Raw genomic sequence first — 7,719 nt, 5'->3', positions numbered from 1 at the left:
TGATTTTTTGGGTTGGGGATTTAGCTCAGTGGTAGAGCGCTTGCCTAGCAAGCACAAGGCCCTGGGATCGGTCCCCAGCTCCGAAAAGAAAAAAGAGAAAAAAAAGGATATGATTTTTTATTTTTATTTTGATTAGTCTTCTGTAATATGTAATAACTCTCAAGTATATAAGTAGTGTCACTTAAGTGGCCAAATAAGTAATGAATCAGATCAAGCAAAAATCATATTATTTTAGCTCTTTTCACTAAATGGTACTTAACCTTTAAAGAGTTTGTTGTTTTTGGGTTTCCTCCAAAAATTAAGTAAATCACTTTGTCTATAAAAAATATAAAATGGACACAAGCTGATATAAGTTACTCTGGGCATTTTATCACAAGGAAGCTTGAAGGAAAAACTACTAAGGAGCAGACTTTGAGTTATTGGAGTGGAAAGAAATTTCACAAACACAAGAGACAGAGTAGATGCAAAGCACTGTGAACCCCAAGAAAAACGAAAGCCTATGAGTGGTCTGTAGACCTTTTTGGCTCCCAATCTACTCTTTTCTTCTGACAATGAGTACCCACAACTGGCACTCTCTCTTTCTACAGGCCTTGCTTCATAAATGGCTGTATTTCTCATGCCTCTGGTTGGTCATCATTCCTTGTATTTCTGTTCAACCTTGTGACCACATCAATATAAACATTCAGCTCAATGTTCCCCCAGTTTATAACATGAGTCCTACAAAATTGCCCAGGAATAATAATTTCTAAGATGTAAATTATAACTGACTCGTGCTTGCTTCGGCAGCACATATACTAAAATTGGAACGATACAGAGAAGATTAGCATGGCCCCTGCGCAAGGATGACACGCAAATTCGTGAAGCGTTCCATATTTTTTCATAGGTAGCAATGAATATCCTAGTAAGAGCACCAGTGGAAGGGGAAGCCCTGGGTCCTGCTAAGACTGAACCCCCAGTGAACTAGACTGTTGGGGGGAGGGCAGCAATGGGGGGAGGGTGGGGAGGGGAACACTCATAAGGAAGGGGAGGGGGGAGGGGGATGTTTGCCCGGAAACTGGGAAAGGGAATAACACTTGAAATGTATATAAGAAATACTCAAGTTAATAAAAAAGAAAGAAAAAAATTATAACTGACTCACTTACCTGTTTGCGTGATGCTATATCCAAGGCTCCTCTCAGATGTCCTATTCTTGGTCATCTACCATGATCCAATTGGCCGTAAATGGCACTATTTCTTAGAGGATGTACCTCTACCACGATGCCCAACCCACTAAATATGGTTGTATTGTTTTTGTGAAAATACTGTAAGTTATTTATAATAACTATTATTGAACTAAATAGTTCATAGATTTGGTTGCTACTAAATATCTTGTCTCTTCTATATGATAACCCACCAAAAGAAAAGATACTTAATTCTGCCACAGAAAGCTAGCAATGTGTCAACTTTTCTGGTCTTCAACTGAACTGCTTTGAAGTGATAGTCTCTTATTCATTAAAAATAAAACTTCAATGACTTTCCTAAACATTGTTCCAAATGAAGACAGTTAGGATATCCCTCTTACAAAGCTTTCTACATTTCTCATTTCCAGTAAAATAATTCAAAAGTCAATTATCTAGGAAATAGCCATTGTCAGTCAAGAGCCTTAGCATTATGCACAATAGAAAGAACTCATATGACTATAAAAATGTATCATATGCATACAACTAAATATTGTATATTAACCTTAAAATAGTATTCCCACATGCTAGAAAACAGATGAACTTTGCAAAAACTCATGCTAAGAAAAGACAGCCATAGTAGACACATATTTTTAAAATATATTTATTAAAAAAATGTCAAAAGTGGGAATATCTACAATCAGAAAGTAGACTGTTTTTAAAGTTTACAGAAGATGATGCAGCATGGGTAGAGGAGCAACAAGCAGAATTGAATTTGACTGATAATACGTTTAAAGTTCTACAGTATTATTTTGGTATCTTGATATTATGGAAGTATTATATTAAATGATATCCATAGTTGTACAAAGTAGAGAATATACAAAGTTACTTCTGTTTGAATCCTCGAGAGATTCTACATAAAATAATAAAATATTAGATTCAAAAGAAAGTGCAAAATTGATTAAAATAATATTTATGTGATCCAGTTTATGTAAAACATCACTGTATATGATTAAGTCAAAATAGCTATTGATGAAATGTTCAAAAACTACTAGACAGGGCAGAACACTTTGACATGAGTTTTCCTTTCTAAACAGAATGCCTGAATTATTGAAGAAAACATGAAATATAACTCTCATCCTCTAACCATTGAGAATTTACAAAGGATAGTTTATTCAGCTCTCTATATTCAGAAACTTATGATCATTGATGAAAAGAAAATGAATGAGTAATTTTATACACACAAAAAGAAACATGATGGCTTCTTTAACCTTAAGTGCCCATTAACTAAGGGTCTACATTTTAATGTAACATACCAGGTTAGAAAATGTTTATGAAATCTAATATATTTCAAATAACTATTCCAAAAATCATACAAATACCTTTGAAACACTTAGTGCTCTTTTATTCTCCTTACTTTTTCATGCCAGTGGCAAAAATCTTCAGTGTCTCATTACCTGGTTATTGTACCTGTCAAGCTAGTCCATTACTGTCCCACTTGCCTTCCCTTGAAGAATTACAGGTAAATAGACATAATGGTCCTGAAGAAATGGGACTTCTTGTAAAAAGTAGGAAGCAACCATTCTAGAGTTTCTGGCTAAGAGAAAATCTACTTTAAGTCACAAAACCTCTATGTTTAAAAGGTTCACAAGCCAGTTCACGAACCCATCCTTTCAAAGTGATTGTTAAAAAAATGAAAATTACAATAAACATTTGGCTACCCATTACCACAATTAAACATGTGTAGAATTATTTATAACTAGATAAACTCACACATGCCATGTAAATTAAAATAAATGAAAAATACTAACAATGCTATCTCTCCTCTACTCTTAGATTATTGTTTTTATAGAGTTAGAGGTACTGAGAAACTTTCAAAATTTGTATTCATTTGAATGTCATTTCCTTATTCCTTATTCCTTATTTCCTTATATATATTAATTTATAATTCTTAATTTGTAATAATTAAGACACATAGCATATAATTTAGAGACTTTATAATTTATGGCAGACTATGACTGAAATGCAGGATTAAGTTCTATATAAATAACTGATTTCCCCTGAGATGCATGATAAGCAGTTTGAACCTTAGTCTGCTCACTCAATGATAAGTAGATCATTGGTCACCAGGGCATCTCTTAAAGGAAATTCACCTTCTCTCCCCTATGATGAAAACTCAGGTGAGTAATAAGGAAACAACAGAAACTCCTGCTTGTGTTGCTGAGCATTTATGGGGTGCATTACAGCCAAGCAGCTGTAAGGATTTGCTCGCATTGTTGATAGTTCATCTGCAGCCCCCAGCAACACGTAAGAAGCATGTCTCAGTACATTCTGAGCAGAGAAAAGAACAGTCTCTCCTTTGTCCTCCTGCTGTCTGTCTTCCCTAGAGTTTTGCTCTTCCTCATTTAGTATTCACCTCCAAATCCCCATCATCAGGCTCCCCAATTGATTCAGCACTGACTTGGAGCTCTAGTTAAAACCCTTTGTGGGCCATCGAAATTTGCCCCAGTCCTGTTTATCCCTGCAAGGGGAACAGAAGCACTCCAAGTTTTTGATTGAACACCCAGGGAGTCACAACCTACCATTACATTCTCCCCATCCTTGAAGAGGGCTCCCTATATAGACGTAAAAATAGAACTCTGGAAAGAAGCCCCTGGAGATATGTTGGCAGGCAGAATTAAAGTGAGCTACACTGTGTGATTGATTGCAAAGGTTATGCCCACCCCGTGGAGAAAGAATAAAGGCCAGATCATCGGATTTACAAAGTCTCTTGTGGATGAGAATTTTAGTCAATAATATCAGCACTTCTGGGAGTTAGAAAACTCCTTGCAATCATTAAAACTGAGAATAGCACCGAAAGGAAGACTCCCCAGCCCAGTCACTTGGGACACAAAGAACTGGAAAGATAGTACTGAAAAATGGGACAAGTAGGGGGGCTGGCGCACGAACATGCACATTGTCACTAAGAATCTCTCCAGTGGCCTATCTGTTTGGAATATTTAAAAACCTTATTTACATCAATGATACTCTTAAATGATCACAACATGAACTTTTATTGTAGGTCACAACTCAACATCAGTAGCTTAATTATGCTACTGAGCGTGTTCTAGCCAAAGAAACACCAAATGAGCCGGCTATAGCTCATTGTGATTTTTACTGCCAGATTTACCTAATGCACTTTGGGGCCAGCTCACTGTTCTTATCTTCCTCAGCCTTCAAAGCATAGACACAATAACACAATAGACAAACACATAAAGTATACAATCTAAGTGTTGCTGGTGCTTTTTTTCCCCAAATGTACATTGTACATTTAAAAAAATGGCTACTTAAAAATGAACTCATTGTGGCCAGCTACAAAGTGATTACATGAAAAGAATGAAGGTTTAATTTAGAACTGACCTGGATTTATCCATACAAACATTGAAAAAAATGAACAAACCACCACATAAAACAATACAAATCGCTACCAAAACATTCAACAGAAAACTCCCCCAAATCTAAACAGTCACTAAAAATAAAATGAACGAAGACAAAGAGATGTGATCCATCACTAACACTCACAATAACACATGAGACTAAACATGTGGTATCTAAAACATGAGATTGGGACAAGGAGCTACAGCACTCTCTAAAATTTTTACAATGTATGTAAAATAACACATTTGAACTTCATGGCTAGTTTATTCCTTGCATCAACAAGCTTAAAAACATTCTCTGCATTTATTTGAATATATGCATCCCATTTTATAGAAACTATAAAGAAGTGTGCAAAACAAAATACCTTGCTTCCTTTTCCAAATGAAATGTTATGCTCTGAAGAAATTGCAATAAAATGTCAGTGTCTTCTGTATTATGAACTGGAATGCACCCATAGATAATATATTCACAGTTCTCCCAAACACCTTTTTGTCCCTCATATTAAACATCTGCTTCTTTGGTATGTTCTAGCTTTACCAATCAAGGCACGGTCAAGATTTTCACCACGTCACAGTCTTCATTCTCATGTTATGCACAAGAGAATGCAGATTTCTGCCAGAGTGTCTTAATCGTTCTCCGTGTTTCACTCTGTAGTAAAGTAGATGTTATAAAACATACTGCACTCCTGCTACCCTCACCAGAACTCTTGCTGCACTTTGTAGGAAAGTCACGATAAAAATCCGATGGCTTGTAGGCTGCAGTAAAACCCTGCATAACCTGGCCTCTGTCTGTTTCTCTGATCTCACCTCTCATGTTTTTTGCTGCTGGGTTCCCATCACTTAAGAGCCAGAGATCTTTTTCCTTTTTCCTCAGCTAAACTAAGAAGATTCTTATCTCGAAGACTTTGCACATTTTAACTCTTCTTCATAAAGTTTCTTTCTGTAGAGTTTCAGATGTAATTCTTATCTCCCACAAGGCATCCATATAAATTGTATAGTTTAATATTTTATAATATATTCAAGGTGTTGTGAGGCTATCACAACTACAATTTAAAACATTTTGTCCCTCTACTACTGCCCCTTCTCATTTCATCTCAGCCTCTCTCCTAGCGCTGCACTGTGTAACTCAGCCGTCTCTCACCATAAATTGCTGAGGGCATATTATACAATTGGAACCAAACAAAATGAACTCTAGATATTGATTTCTACAGTGTGGCATACATTTGTCAAGATTTACTCATGTTGAAATATTTTTCCTTAAAAAATCTTCATAAAAATATTACTATATTTTGTTATCCGCTTATTAGTTGATAGCTACATAGGGCATTTTTCACTTTTGCATAATTCTGAGAAATGCTGTTGTGAAGATAAATGTATAACTTTCCGTGTGGAAATGTAGTTGTTATTTTTCTCAAGTCCATATCAAGGTGTAGAATTTCTTGGCAATGTACTATCTACATGTTGAACATTTTGAGGAGCAGTAGTCCACTTTACAAAATGACTGTGCCACTTAATATTCCTACAAGAATAAAGTTAAATAAAGAAGAACAGCAGTGCCAAATGGAGGCAAGAATTTGAAGGAACTGAAATTCTCTTGCATTGCTAATGAGATTATAAAATAGTACAGCTGGTTGGTGGAGCACCCTGAGACTGACTCATAAAGTCAAATAAATCCTCTACCTCAGTATTACACTTAAGGGCACATGTCAAAGGAGAATGAACACACACAGAAAAGGAAGAAACAGAGATATTTTTGTAAATTTTTAAAACAATTTAACTCATGATAACCAAAAATATAAAACAGTGCTTATAAGCAAGCATGAGAGTATGGAGAGCTGTTTCATAATAATCCATATCACTATCCAGAGAAAACCCAGTTTTATATTACATAATGTTACATTCATGATGAGAAAAAAACCTGTATATAGCTGTCAAATACTATAGGATATGCTTTGTGAGACACTGTGTAACATTTAAACATTAATTATTTAATTATTAATCTATACTTAATGATATAATAATATTGACCGTAAAGGACATAAGGAAGCATTCTTTGACAATTAAAACATATCTTAGCCTGCTACACTGAGTGCTGCATAGAATCATTTGTGAAAATTCACCAAGATATATATTTAAAGTATATCCATTTCACTAAAAATAAATACACAATAATATAAAATGATCATGTGCACCTGAATAAGTCATGGATCAAGACTGAAAGGAAGCACCAATCAGTGTCAGTGATATTATGTGACTCTACACAGTGTTTGTCATCCTGATGAACTAGACTAAAGGAAATCATTAAATATCTAAAACTCAAACCTCTGTGGAGAATATGAATAAATGACGTGACAGTGGTCCTTTGAGAACTCACGGCTGTTTCATCTATCACTCTGTAACATCAGCTAAAGTAAGTTCAAATATGACTACAGGTAATCCAAAAATAAAAGTGAGGAAAATGGTTCTCTTGTCTATCAACAATCTAGAGTCTTTTATATCATCATCCAAATCTCAGCAAAGCACCTGAAATAAATAGTGAAAAATGATCAGAGACTTCTTTTTGCAGAAGACAGAAGTCAATAGACAATGCATGACCGGGGAATGTGCTGAGAAAAGACTGGGTACTCAGGCCGAAATGGAACATCTAGACCAACTCTTACCAAGCATCAGAGACCTTCAAAGGAGGCACCAGAATGAATGTAAGTGCGGAGGAAGGGGAGGAATGCCGTGAAGTGACGCTTTCTGGACATGACAAAGCCATCATCCTCATGAACCCAACAGCTTTGGTAACCACATAAAAATTGTACAAAGGCCAGTGACCCAAAATTCTGCATAGTTGTGCAGAACTATTTTAATGGCCATTATTATTGAAAAATAATCATGAATGAAGGTAGATAGTTGGGTAATGTGTCCCAATCTGGTATTAAAGGTCCAATATTTTTATGAAGAAAATGAATGAAAGAGTTAAGAGGTGAAGAGCACAGTAATTCACCTGGCTGGAATACTGAAGCCGGAAGTGTAATTCAACTGGCTGGAATACTGAAGCCGGAAGTGTAATTCAACTGGCTGGAATACTGAAGCCGGAAGTGTAATTCAACTGGCTGGAATACTGAAGCCGGAAGTATAATTCAACTGGCTGGAATACT

General features: G+C 35.7%; 1 non-coding gene across 1 annotated transcript; it reads left to right on the top strand.

Annotated features, from left to right (window-relative positions):
* Positions 1-770: 770 nt before the first annotated feature.
* Positions 771-877, top strand: LOC116906523. The gene has a single exon (XR_004388745.1). It is a non-coding gene; the product is annotated as a U6 spliceosomal RNA (small nuclear RNA).
* The last annotated feature ends 6,842 nt before the right edge of the window (positions 878-7,719 follow it).

Source organism: Rattus rattus, chromosome 7, assembly GCF_011064425.1.
Source record: "Rattus rattus isolate New Zealand chromosome 7, Rrattus_CSIRO_v1, whole genome shotgun sequence".
Lineage (NCBI taxonomy): Eukaryota > Metazoa > Chordata > Mammalia > Rodentia > Muridae > Rattus > Rattus rattus.
The sequence above is the reverse complement of the archived record's forward strand: the minus strand, read 5'-3'. Positions and strand labels throughout refer to the sequence as shown.